The sequence below is a fragment of the Rattus norvegicus genome, chromosome 6 (assembly GCF_036323735.1).
Source record: "Rattus norvegicus strain BN/NHsdMcwi chromosome 6, GRCr8, whole genome shotgun sequence".
Lineage (NCBI taxonomy): Eukaryota > Metazoa > Chordata > Mammalia > Rodentia > Muridae > Rattus > Rattus norvegicus.
In genome coordinates this window covers 112,006,957-112,021,417 of record NC_086024.1, presented here as the reverse complement: position 1 = coordinate 112,021,417, position 14,461 = coordinate 112,006,957, and the positions used below count along the sequence as shown (strand labels likewise).

General features: G+C 44.9%; 1 long non-coding RNA gene across 2 annotated transcripts; it reads left to right on the top strand.

The window, feature by feature from the left end:
• The first annotated feature begins 3,033 nt into the window (after nucleotides 1-3,033).
• On the top strand, nucleotides 3,034-13,797 carry LOC120103580 (uncharacterized). 2 transcript variants are annotated; one of them, XR_010052749.1, is made up of 3 exons: nucleotides 3,034-3,140; nucleotides 4,610-9,478; nucleotides 11,223-13,797. It is a non-coding gene; the product is annotated as an uncharacterized LOC120103580 (long non-coding RNA). The 2 variants fall into 2 exon arrangements; XR_005506113.2 differs by lacking the exon at nucleotides 3,034-3,140 and having other exon boundaries at nucleotides 6,146-7,629; nucleotides 9,371-9,478.
• The last annotated feature ends 664 nt before the right edge of the window (nucleotides 13,798-14,461 follow it).

Genomic DNA, 14,461 nt, shown 5'->3' with positions numbered 1-14,461 from the left:
TGAGTTATCTGGGGAATGAGCCAAAGCTTATGGATTAGATATTTATAAATAATTAAGTCTCAGAGATGGGAACAAAGAGGACAGGTAGTTTATATATAACAATAACAACAACAACAGTACGAGAACACCCCACTAAGGGTTTAAACGTGTGTCAGACTTTGGTAAAGGCAAAGAATTTATGCAATCTGAGAAGAAACAAGGGTAAGTGACTGGACATTTTGAAAATCATTTCTCTATTAATTAAATTGATCAAGTTGGAAGCCTGCCATCTGGTGGTGAACATATGTATTGCTGTTCTGCACAGCCTCTTGGGCTGAGTTTTTAGAATCCCTGTGCCCCTTCTTCCTCACCTCACCCTCCTTAATTACAGAAAAGAGAACACGTTTCTGATTTAGCTGATTATGTGAAGAGGTGGGGGATGGTGGCCTCGGAGAAACTCTGACATCCAGTGTAAATTGCTCCAAAATTCTGCCTGCAGTTTTGCCAGGCTTTCAGTGCCTTGGGTTCGAACTGTCTATTAGATCCTGTCTCTGCCTTTAAACTTCAGGTTGCAAATGGCAGTTATTAGCTGGAACACCTTAGAGTATGTGGAAAAAGGAGGATGGTTTGTGGGAGCATTCCCTGTTGCCCGTTGTTTTTTAGGTACCTTACTCCTGAGGTAGGCTGAAGCAGCACTGAAGGCTTGGTCAGATGAAGCAATGTCCTGGGGTGTAGGGGAACAACCTCAGGAACAGGGAGGAGCCCTTCTTAAAGGAACACACCTCTATTACCTAGGTTGGTCAAGTTCTTATACCCGTCCCCTTCCCCGCAAAGTCCCACGCCCCCACTCCCGCAGCCCCCTTCACTACTACACCCTGGATAGAAGGAACTGACCTGTGTAAGGGGTGTGGTCCTCTCACCCTGTTGGGCACAGGTTCTCTGCAGAAGAAAAGCACAGGGAACCGGCTGTCCTGGCTTCTCTCCTCATTGCTCCATTTCCTCACCCAGGAAGGTAGCTGTGTTTCAGAAAGATGATTTAGAGCAGAAAATTCAACCCTAGCTGGGCTACCCTTTTTACAGTATTTTGGTGCCATTTATTCCCACATTGGGAGCAAATCATATGGGAACACTTCATTTTTAAGGATGACACTGGATGGCCTGAGACCAGCCTTGCCATGAGCATTGCGATATGCGTTGGCATGCTTGCAAACACAGTGCTTCACTCTGCTTCCTCTGATCCCTGTGCTGTGACCCTGGGTCATGCAATGAGTTCTCTGCCTTTTACCGCTTTCAAGCCATCGGAGGCTTATGCCCTTTTGTTCCCAAGTCCACTTGCCAACCCAGCTGGTTAGCACTTTGTCTTTCTTTTGATATCGATCACAATCAATCCAGGCCCAAGGTTTCCATTCTCTCTATCTATATCTAATATAAACATATTAATTATTTTATTTAATATATAATTATATTAAATATATAATTATATTTTATAATAACACTATCTTTAGAACATATAATTATAATAATTAAAATATATCCTATATAATACTGTATATTTATCACGTATAACATTATATATAATATATGATATTACAATATATAATGTAATATAAATATATGAGTATATTTCTACTGTATTATATATAATACATATATAATGCAGGTTTTAAAAATTCATATATATATTAAACATATATATTTAATTAACTGAATTGCTAAGAGTTCTAGCACGACACTGGATGGAAGCTGTGGTAGCTGACATACACATCTAGGTTCTGACATTAAGATCATAGTGGAATCCTAATGATAGGGTCTAACAGTGCCGGTGTGATGGCTCAGCTTGCTGCCAGATATGACAACTTGACTCCAGTCCTAGGCTCATGGGGTGGAGAGAACCAACTCCTGCAAGTTGTCCTTTGACCTCCACATGTGTACCACATCATATATGCAAGCTATAAACACACATGTACCCGTATAAAAATTTTTAAAAATTAAACATAGTGCATAACACAATATTACAGCGTGTCACTGGCAAATCTAAATGATGTTCTCTTTAAGACAAGGATTTAAAAAAAGAAATCCCCAGAACTTCACTGCCTTTCACTCTGTCCAATTTAGTTTGAGCCCTTTCCTTTTTGTTTTTAAAGTTCAGAACTGTCTCTCTCTGTGTGGGAACATATGTTTGTTTTACATGTGTCGTTCTTATGCTGGGAGAGATGTAAAGAAATAGGGTATTCAAAAGGCTGTTCAAAGGTGAAGGATCCCCTCTTCTACATAAAGTCCAGTCTCAGTGGAGCTGGGAGAAGGCAGCACTGAAGAGACTCTGGGGATTCCTCATGTCCTACCTTGTATTTCAGACCCGTTGTTCCCTACTCTACTTGGCTGGCTACCCACAGCCTCTCTCTTGGATCTGTTGCTGTTATTGTCATTGCTGCTACCTAGGGTGTTAAGCACACTAAGGAGATACCGGACCATGGAACTATAGCCCCATAGCTTTTTTCTCTCTTCCTTTTTTCCTTCCCCGATCCTTCCCTCCCTTCCTCCCTCCCTCCCTCCTTCTTCCCCTCCATCCTTCTGTCTGTCTCTGTTTTCTTTGAAACAAGGTTTCTCCGTGTGCATCCCTGGCTGTCCTAGAACTTGCTCTGTAGACCAGGCTAGCTTTGAACTCTGAGATCTGCCTGCCTCTGCCTCCCAAGTATTGGGATTAAAGGTGTGCACCACCACCCCTAGTTTATTTTCTTATCTTGTATCTTCTTCTCAAAAGTAAATTTCCTTTGAGATGCTAGTTGGAATTTAATGCACTCTAGCAAGAACATTTACTTTTCGCTAGGGAGTGACCTATCGCAGAAAAGCACCCGAGAACTCAAGAGATACGAGCCCAAGGTGCTATTTTAGACATAAAAATAGATAAATGCCAAACAAAATAAATGAGAATTTCACTCTCCGTTTCTAGGCAACTTGGTGAGAATTGTGTCTGTCTTCCCATAAAGCAATGGCCATCTAGCCTATATCTGAAGTTCTTCCCACTCCCCACCCTCACCCGGGCTTTCTTCCCATAGATACACGATTATCTGTTGGAGCCAGTGGAGCTCTGCTCTCTCGAATTCATAAGAAAGAGGGATGAGAATGTTCTGAGATGCCACACCCAGAGAGCCTCCAGCCCTGTAAGAAGCTCTTAGCACCTCTTTTCCGTGTGTGAGTGTGTGTGTGTGTGTGTGTGTGTGTGTGTGTGTGTGATCTTCAGTGAGTCAACACTCCCTGCATACCAAGCTGAACTGGATCAGATAGTGTTGTTCACGGGTGTACAACGAAGGGGCTGGTGACAAATGGTGGTCATGAAGATGGTGATGATGATGTACTGATGGTGTTGAAGACATTAATGATAATTATGATTGTAGTGATGGGAAGATGGTGGTCATGAAGATGGTGGTGGTGAGGACAGTGGTGATAAAAATGGTGGTGGTGATGGTGAGGAGACGGTGCTGGTGGCAGTGATGGTAGTGATTGACTGTGAAGGTGATGGTGGTGGTACTAGTGATGATGGCTTCTATGATGTGTCCCCTATCCAGTGCCAATCTCTGTGACAATCACTTCACATGCTATAGGTCTCCCATATGAACTACTCTACAAAGTAGGTGCAATTCGGTTTTACCAATCTGGAGAATTAAGTACTTATTAGGTACTTAATCTGGAGAATTAAGTACTTATTAGGTACTTAATCTGGAGAATTAAGTACTTATTACATACTTAATCTGGAGAATTAAGTACTTATTACATACTTAATCTGGAGAATTAAGTACTTATTACATACTTAATCTGGAGAATTAAGTACTTATTACATACTTAATCTGGAGAATTAAGTACTTATTACGTACTTAATCTGGAGAATTAAGTATTTATTATGTACTTAATCTCATTCTTGAGTGAGACCTCCAGACATTTGATCATACATGCATGCCCTGTCATAAAGAATTTCCGAGGACATGTGTGCACTTCTGCTTGTGTCTACCTGTCTATCTATAAAACATAAATGAATGCCACACACTCATTAGTTATGATCTCAAGGCACAGAGTATGCCTTGGGCAAAGTTTACCGTGAGTAATAGCAGATGTAAATCCACACTTCAAATTGTCTCCCGGATAATTTTTCATATTTTTCTGTTGCCAATTGCTTGTCAGATGTGATTAGATCAACATTATTTTTACCTCATCGTATCGATGACAAAGAGCTTGTAGCAGGCGTTGGGGGGAGGTTCCGACTCTCATTTTTCATGTCAACTTGTGGTTAAGCTACAATTTCTAATTGTCCTTTTTGTGAGGGTAATTCAGTTAGAATTAGGTAATATTGCGTGTAAATTTACTTAACCAAGCAAATACAACTGCCTGGGGCCAGCATGTGGGCATTCAGGAAGCTCACCCAGCCCAGTACCCATTACCTTCCTCCCTCTTTGGGATCCCTAATTACTACTGACCTGCCATTTCAGTGGCCCCAGGACATGCAGACCAAGACAGCAACAGTGTGAAATTTTCATTACACTCAAGCAAAGCTTAATTCTTTCTTTTGGAGGTCTATGCAGGGGAAGTTGGCAAAGCACTGGACCCTGAGGTCTAAACACGGTTTTTCTCCACGCAGCCTCCACCTGTCTCCTGCTCCTTCCGTAGAAGACGGACCACTTTGAGGTCACTTTGGATTTTCATCTGATCTTTCCAGCAAAATGGCCCAGGAGTCAAGGGCACCCTATCTGTCTTTCCCATCCTTCTGCGTTGTTTGTTTCTTGTTCCTCGGCCTTCCACGCCCCTACCACCCACCGTTAACTTTGAATTAGTAGGAAAAAACCCTCAAGAGAAATAGAGAGACTTCTGGTCTTTTTTTTTTTTTTTTTTTTTTTTTAGTCCTAAAAAGTATCTGTGTTTTGCTTGACTCCAGCCCAACCTATCTCTGTGATACCAAAGAGCCCAATAAATGTCTGTTGAACAAATGAAGGGAGGAAGCAGAGAAGGAATGATGTGCATCTTGGGGTGCCTGGGGTATTTGGAAAGACACGGCAAGTCTAAGCAGGATGGAGTAGTGGGACCCAGGTACAGATCAGGGGGGCTTTGAAGTCTCCACACATCTACCTTTGAAAATTAAATGACATCTAACCTTGGTCAGCATGTGGAAGGACACTTTTTGTTCAAAAAAGAAAAACGGTCCAGTACACTGTGATAAGACCATTTCCTCTCTCTCAGCGTCTCCTTTAATGTCAGGTCTGAAATATGAAGTCATTAGGGGATATTAAAACAGTGCTGACAAACTAATTAACAAAAGACATTACGCCGGATGGGCTCAATTTATCCTTTTTAATGGTTCTTATAAATGGGTACCGCCAATTAAAATTAATAAAGATTTACCAGCGATTGCCCGGTGTACATTGCTAAGAAGCACCGCTGAAGGTCGCCTTAAAGTCAGCTTTGTCAAAGCGGCGAGTTCAGCTCTGCAGTGCCAGCCCCAATGAGTCCCCGGCTTTGTTGTTTGACCTGATGCTTCTCATTCTTAATCCACTTCCCTCACTCCACCAACATCTCCACACTGTCCCAGATAGAGATGCTCAACACTTCAACACATACAGGAAACACACAAGACCCCCAGGTTGACAGCAGCCATCTGATTTGTAACTATCACGTGTGCAAAATGGCTTCCTGGTAGAGCCTAGTTTTTTGAGGATCTGACATCACATCCATTGTCGCAGTTTGGCTGGTTTGAAACTTTCCCAATGTCTTTGGATGCTTGGGAGAGACCCATCAGTGGCCACGCCTCTACCGATGTCCGGAAGTATGGATCTGAGAATGCCACCAGATAGTTGTCTCTAAGTAGGTTTGGTTGGAGTTCAGAAAGGGTGGGAATGGCCACCATCAGAAACCCTTCTGGGCACCTGCTTTAAAAGTGCAAGTTGGACTGGCAAGATGACAGTGAAGTGCTTGCCGTATAAACACGAGTACCTGAGGCTGATCCCCGGAACCTATGTAAAAAGGCTGGATATGGTAGACTCACATGTTTGTAATCCCAGGCCTGGGGGAGACGGGTATAGGGATATCCCTCGGATTTAGTAGCCAGCCAACCATCCTAACCATCTTGGTGAACTCCACGTCAGTGAGAGGTTTGTTTAAAAAACAAACCAAGGCAGTAGCCTCCTGAGGCATCACACCTGAGGGTGACCCCTGGGCTCCACCTACATCTCACGTAAGCACGGGTCAGTGCAGCCCCTCCCCCACCTCTGGGCGCCAAAGGAACATTGCAGCATCTCATGTGAGCACAAGTCAGCGCACTCTCCCCACTCCTCACGCACGCACGCACGCACGCACGCACGCACGCACGCACGCACGCACGCACGTCCTCCATAACCACCGTTTAGATATTTCCTTCTCTTCTTTCCTTCCTTGCTTTCTTGCTTTCTTCCTTTTGAGACGGGGTCTTATGAAGCCCAGGCTGATCTGGAACTTACTGTGTAGCCAATTCTGGCTTTGAAATCCCGATCCTTCCGCCTCTTTCTCCCGAGTGCTGGAATTTCAAGCACCGTCATATGTCGCTTCCTTTTCGTTTTAGTGTTTCCCCTTGTGTGTGTAGATATACTATGTGCATGTCTGGTGTCCGTGGAGGCTAGAAAAACGTGTCATATCCTGCAGAGCTGCAGGCAGTTGGGAGTGACCATGTGAGTGCTGGGAACCAAACCCCGGTCCCCCACAAGAGCACCACATGCTTCCTTAGCCATCATTCCAGCCCGTGTGATTTCTTCCTCCTTTCTCTCTTTTAAAGATTTATTTATTTTATATACATGAGTACACCGTTTCAGTCTTCAGACACACCAGAAGAGGGCACCAGATCCCATTGCAGATGGTTGTGAGCCACCATGTGGTTGCTGGGATTTGAACTCAGGACCTCTGGAAGAGCAGTCAGTGCTCTTAACCACTGAGCCATCTCTCCAAGCTCCCTCAATTTCTTTCTCAAAGTAAAAGATTATTGCTTGTTTATTTGGGACTCTTTCCCAGTGGGATCTCTTCTGTTCAAAGCTTTGGGTATTGCAGGGTTAGAGACCAGGTCATCACCCAGAAAGAAAGCTCTTGAAGGTGGAAGCCATGAAGTTGCAACCCAAGGACCCTGAACACCAGAGCAGCCACAGTGTGCTTTAAAGATACCACAGGCCCCATCCCCCTCAGCTTGAAGCTCCCAGAACAGGAGTCACTTGAAGGTCCCATGCTAGGTCTTGAGCTCGGCTTCAGAGAACCCCATTTTAATGATACTTCCCAGCTTCTTTGATTCAGACTTTCTGGATTCAGACCAACTATGTGACATCCAAGCTCTTGAAGCATAGGACTGGCAACTCACCAGTGAATAAATAGGGCAGGCAGGGGTATACGCCTCCTCAGATTTCGCCAGTGAGCCGGCTAACTTGTGCATTACCTTGGTTGGAATCCAGATAACTGGTCAGATATTGTTCTGTGAAGGTGCTTTCAGCTGAGAATCTGAAAGCTGAGTGAAGTCAACTGCCCTACGCCATATTTCAGTCAGTTGATGGTGTGAATAGAACCAAAGGTGACCTTTCCACGAGAGACGAGGAATTCCTGCGCATGATGACAGTTGGGCTTGGCAGTGCTGACTCCTTACAAGTCTATGATGTATGTATGTATGTATGTATGTATGTATGTATGTATGTATGTATGTATGTGCCTACCCACCTACTTATCATCTGTCTGTCTGTCTGTCTGTCTGTCTGTCTGTCTGTCTTCTTCTGTTGGTTCTATTTCTCTTGAGGACCCTGAATAACACACAAGGGTCCAACAACAGTCACCTGTTGAAAATATGGGGGTGGGTGGGTAATATTGCCCTGATTCTTGGTCTATGTGACTGGAAGGAAGTTGGATTTGCTGAAAGAGCTTCAGAGAAACTCAATCTCTCCAGTTTCTCCAGAAAAGGATAGGATCTGGACGAGGCACATTTACCTTAAGAATGAGAAAAGTAGGGGTTGGGGATTTAGCTCAGTGGTAGAGCGCTTGCCTAGCAAGCTCAAGGCCCTAGGTTTGGTCCCCAGCTCCTAAAAAAAGAAAAGAAAAAAAAAAGAATGAGAAAAGTATCAGCACACAGCAAGGTCTGCTACTTCTAGACCTTCCAGGGTTGGAGAAGCTACAGCTAGCTGGGCCGTGTCTGTAAAACTTGGGTTGCACTGAGAAGAGAACTGTCATAGAGAGGGGGAGACTGGCCCATTCTCACCTCGGAGGGTCACCAGGTGGGATCCCCCTAGCACATCAGTTCTCCCTCCTCACCTAATCTCCAACTCTATGTGGCAGAGTGGGAAAAGGACAAGGTAGGCATTCTGTCACAGAGCTGTGAAGGCCATGGAAAACGGTCTAAGGCAATGAATTATGGGTAATGTGACCTCCAGAGAGCTTGCCTCCCAATGGGCATTAACCATACTCTTAACCGTGCGTTTTATTGTTCCCCTTCTAGCACACACAGCAAGTTACTTGTGTGAAGTACTTTTGAAACAACAGAGCGAGAGTAAATGGGCCCATGAGTTTCTTTTATCTGAAGCTGGGACACAAACACTGTTTGAAGGCCAGAGGGGCAGAGTCCCTGGAACAGCCTGAGGATAGTTTCAGAGGGAAACGGATCCCGGCAATTCCTTCAGCCTATCTAACCCTTTAACATTTTTTAAAAATTTATGAGTGTGTGTGTGTGTGTGTGTGTGTGTGTGTGTGTGTATGCACACACATGCATTTACACATGCACACATGTAACTGCATGCATGCATGCATGCCACAACATGCATGTGAAGGTCAGAGGACAACTTGGAGGAGTTGTTCTTCCTTCTACTGTGTCATCCCTTGGGACTGAACTCAAGTAATTTATCATTAGTAGTAGTAGTCAGTCAACCATCCTAACTATCTTGGTGAACTCCAGGTCAGTGAGAGGTTTGTTTAAAAAACAAACCAAGGGGGCGGGGATCAAAAACAAAACAAAACAAAACAAAACAAAACAAAACAAACCAAGGCAGTAGACTCCTGAGCCATCACACCTGAGGGTGACCTCTGGGCTCCACCTACGTCTCACATAAGCACGGGTCAGTGTAGCCCACCCCCACCCACCAAAGCTTGGCCACAGGAGCCTTTAACCACTTAAGCTATGTCATGGCCTCCACACACCAACACTTTCTGAAAAATAAACTTAAAAAAATATCAGGGCTTTATGATGCTCAGGCTGGACTAAAACTTGCTTATAGCTAAAGCTAGTCTTGCCCTCAGAATCTCCCACTCCCACCCTCTCAGTGCTGTGATTACAGGCATGAATTAGAAACTGTGTGTCTTATATTAGTAGCCAAGCCTGTCCTTTGGCCCCTAGATCAGTAACTTTTCTTGGCAGCTGGACTGCACAGCTGGGACTTCTCCCATCCTCACAGTTTTGCTGACAGGAAGTAGAGAATCCCAGGATCAACTAAAGCTCAGCCCCTCCCCAGGATCCAGAGCAATGGTAAGTAGAGAGAGTTTCAGATTCACAGCATTTCTTATGTAACCTATGACCCTGTATATGGGGAATCCATCCACCTACCCACCCATCCACCCATCCACCTATCCATTCATCTGTTCACCCATGCACCCTCACACCCATCATCCATCCATCCATCCATCCATCCATCCATTTACCCAGAGTCCTTTAATATGATGGAAAAATAAAAATATTTGGGGTCAGGAGAATTGTGTTCCGGGGAAGTGGCAGAGCCATGGCACTGTAGAAAGCTGTGGACAAAGGACATGCGTTCAAGCATAAATGCTGCGACGCCTTTGCTATGTGACCACGTAGAATTTGTGACTTTACTGAGTAGTAAAGGTTCCCCCACTTTCACTGTAAACATAAAAAGGTACAGACTCTGAGCGAAGCTGATGTAGACTCTCTGAGCCGTCTGTATATCCGAGACTCTCTAGGTGGCCGCCCCACACTAAAGCCTGACCGTTTCTGCTCTAAGATGTCATACCAGGGTACCAATCTGTCCTAGAGTCAGGCTGTCCCTAACTGCTCGAGAAGTGGGGCTTTCTGCTGTGTCATCTTCCATTGTCCCTCCATCCACTCCTGGCCTTTTTATTTTCACATGGAGAGATCTGTCCTCTCTGATCTAATCACATTCAAAATCAGTTCTGCTTTGAGAAACTTTTCTTTTTTCCTTCCTTCCTTCCTCTCTCTCTCTCTCTCTCTCTCTCTTTCTTTCTTTCTTTCTTTCTTTCTTTCTTTCTTTCTTTCTTTCGGATCCCATTACAGATGGTTGTGAGCCACCAGGTGGTTGCTGGGAATTGAACTCATGACCTCTGGAAGAGCAGTCAGTGCTCTTAACTGCTGAGCCATCTCTCCAGCTCTTGAGAAACTTTTCTTTCCACCCCTGTGCCCTAAAACTTGATATAGTCTAGACTCTGAGAGCAGAGACGAGCCCTTACTTTTTTTTTAAATTGGATATTTTATTTATTTACATTTATGTTATTCCCTTTCCTGGTTTCCCCTCTGCAAACTCCCTATCCCATCTCCCCCTACCCTGCTTCTGTGAGGGTGTTCCCCCACCCACCTACCCACTCCCTCCTCACCACTCTAACTTCCTGGGGCATCAAGTCTTCACAGGACCAAGGGCCTCCCCTCCCATTGATGCCAGATAAGGCCCCTTCAGCTCCTTCAGTCCTTCCCCTAACTCCTCCATTGGGATCCCTGTGATCAGTACGATGGTTAGCTTCGAGCATCCACATCTATATTGGTCAGGATCTGTCAGAACCTCTCAGGAGACATCCATAGCAGGCTCCTATCAGCAAGCGTTTCTTGGCATCGGGGATAGTGTCTGGGTTTGGTGTCTGCATGTGGGGTGGATCCCTAGGTGGGGCAGTCTCTGAATGAGCCCTAACTTTCAAAGAGCAGAATATGCCCTTTCAGCAGCAGGCAGAATCCTTTGATAAGATGACACATAATAAAATATATAGAAATAATAATAATAATAATAATAATAATAATAATAATAATAATAATAATAATGGGTCAATGGCTGGATATTTCTACTAACCTTCCAGGCTTGAAATACTTGCTTAGGACAAACTCTTCTCTACCCTGGAAAGTATGCATATGTAATGGCTGTTCTCTTAACCCTTATTGACTGTAACAGGAATCTCTGACGCTAGTGTCATCTAGTGAGCGTGTGCGACAAATGCTGATCTAGAATCTTGCATATGCTCTCTTACAACAGCATTCTCACCACCATTTGGCCCAGTCTCTATTCCCTCTTTATGGTACAGATGAAGAAACCAAGGCTCAGAAAGCTGAGCTGATAAACCCGAAAGCCAAGGAACGGCAGGGCCAGAATTCGAAGGCAGATGCATGTGTTCCCAAAGTGTGCATTCCTTGTTCAGAGAGTTCCTCTTTACAGGCCTGGGCTCATCTGTCTGGTATCCCAGGAGTTTTATGGATGGCTTAGCTTATTGATGTAGGGAAACTGCCTGGGCTTGGTCCCTGTCTAAAAGACATAAAGACTGTCTACATCAGAAGCAGGGGTGTGACCATTGTGAATAGACTGAGCTGGGTGGCTTCTCCTGCTCTTAGATCAAAAGGTGGACCTTAGACCACAAGCTACTTGGAAAAAATACATACCTTGGAAAGAAAGAAAATACCTCATTCTCATGTAGCTGCTAATGTATTACAAAACACTTCTACATGAATGCTCCAAATCCTCGAAATCTGCTGGGGAGAGTGGTTTGGTTGTCCTCTCTATTCAGAGGAGGACAGAGAGGTTTAGAAATGATAAGTGCATTGTCTAAGGTTATGCAGCTAGTGAAGAGTGGAGCAAGGGTAAAAACCCAGTATCACGGCCCTCAAACTCCTCATTGCATGAACTAGAGCACCACTTCTCAAAACCTTAATGTGGAAAATTTTGCTTGGCAACCTTGTTAAGGCTGTAAGTATATTCCTCATAAGCTCTCTGAACTGGCATGGGTACTGCTGACCGACTGTCACATGCAGATGTCACACTCAGACCATGGTGACTTCCAGCGGGCTCTCACAGTGTCTGTCAGGCCGCAGAACCCAAGCAGCTAGTGCCCCCCTCAGACCCTCTGCTTGCTCTCGTCTCTGTCATCCTGTGCATGGACTACCTTTCCAATGTGGAGCTGTTCTCTTGTTAAAAAAAAAAAGAAAAGAAAAGAAAAAGAAAGAAAGAAAGAAAAGAAAAAAAAGAAAAAGAAAGAGGTACAAATGGAGAAGACGACTTTTTCTTCCGTCAGTACCATTTTCCCCCTGAAAGCACAGCATCACCTCACAGAAGCCTCTCAGGAACATGAAGACGAGGAACGAGAGTAAATCACACAGAAAGCAACTCACCGGGCACGATCCAGGCTGGTTCCACAGAGACTTCTTTCTTTTAAACTGGGAATGTGGATTTTGAAGACATGAACATCCCCTGGGAATGTCCTGAGAGGAGAAGCCTCTGCCTCAAATGAAAGAGTCTCCATCTCTTCTTTGGGATACCTATGGACCTGAGATTCTGAGATTTGATTAGAATCAATTCAGCATCTATTGTTAAAAGATCACAACAGCCAGTGGATGATGATGATGGTGGTGGTGGTGGTGGTGGTGCGGTGTGTGTGTGTGTGTGTGTGTGTGTGTGTGTGTGTGTGTGTGACTGCTTAAGACTCCTCTGTGTTCCTTTAACCCTTGGTGTCTCTTAGAGACAGGCAGCATTTCCCTACTTTAGATGAAGAGGCTCAGAGAACGTAGGTAGTGAACAGCCAAGTGTGAATTGAAATCCTTACTTCCCCCACTCCACCCCTCATCTAGGTTCTCAGTTTCTTGGCTGGGCTTCATTGAGAGGTATTCAAAGGAACGTGCTTTGTAGAACAGAAAAGGAAGAGATTGTTCGACTACTGTAGAACTGTTTTTTTATTTTTAAAAAATTGCCCTATATAAAACCTATATCAACCCTTTGAACTAGGTGGACTCTCTCCACTTTAGAGGTAAAGACATGGGGGGAAAGATCCAGCAAGTTTCCTCACATTTCACAGTTGAGAATCGGCAGAGTCAAGACATGTCTGAGCCCTAAGCCTCAGGCTCTTCTGCATCCTCAAGGGGACTTTCTGGGAGCAGCCGTGGCACAGACAGTGTGATGCTGTGGTGCTGTGAGGGAGCCGGGGCTTGAGGCTTTGTCTTTCTGGTATATGCTTCTGTCCTCTAGCCCCACAGGACAGATGACCCAGGTGTGTGAACTTGCGTGGGGGAGGAGAGTGTGCGTCTCTGTGAGGGTGATGTTTGCTCCCATGACTCACGCTCTACCGTGCTGGATGGGATAGCTACACGGTGGTATTCTCTGTCCCCTATTAGCAAAAACACAAATGGCAAACTCTAAACCACTCTGTGTTGCCACTGACCATTTCCTAAGGGTGGCGGCAGTGTCTGTGTGGTCACTGGCCGTGAGGACCTGCTGCTGACACATGGCAGATGGGACCAAAGCCACCCCAGCTTGCTGGAATCTGCTCTTACTGTTTGGAACGCTGTCCCTTCCTTCTGCAAACATCAAATGGAGGCCATTCATTAAGACCGTTTGTTTAACCAAGATGACCAGATGGGCTGTGGGAAACAGGGGCACTTCAATGCCCGGGGAAGTGTAATATACGTAAGAGTTTCCTGGTGACCCTGACACTGTCCCCGACTGTTTGGAGTGGATGGTACAGATGGAGCAAGTAGGACTGTGGTTTTGCCCTGTGCATGGGGTCGGAATTTTGCAAGATCCCATGAAAATGTCAAAGACCTAATGAAAAACAAGCCAAATATTACCATTTCGTTGTTTAATTTATGTTCATAAATCATAGCGGTATGTCAGCTGGATAATTGCAACAGCTCTTGGAGATTAGTGTGACTTGCTGAAGAGCATGTAATGTTGGGGTGTGTTTGATGAGCAGAGGGGTGGTGTCCCCAAGCAGCAAGTGGGCCTCGATGTCATCTCTGCAGAAGGCGTGACAATGAGAGACGATGCCACTCTTGAATTGTACTTTTTTTAAATTATTATTTTACATGTATGAGTGGGTGTTTGGCCCGTGTGTATGTCTGTGTACCACATGCACGGCTGGTGCCTGTGGAGGCTGGAAAAGGTACTAGATCCCCTGGAACTAGAGTTACAGATGGTGGCCAGTTGTCATGTGGGTGCTGGGAATCGAACCCAGGTCCTCTACAAGAGCAGCCAGTGCCCTTAACTGCTGAGTGGTCTTTACAGACTGCTATTTTTTTCTTCTCACACATCCCCCCATTTGTGTTTACCATGGAGTTAGTGGGTCCCCATTTCCTGAAGAGGGATGAGTGTATATGAGTGAGAAGAGAGGTCCTCTCTTGTAGTAAGAGATGGGAATCTCTTCCTTGGAACACTTGTGCTGCATGTGTTAACTGAGCCAGGCCCCTTGCTAGACCCTGGTGATACCGTTCACCATTTATATGACTTGACAC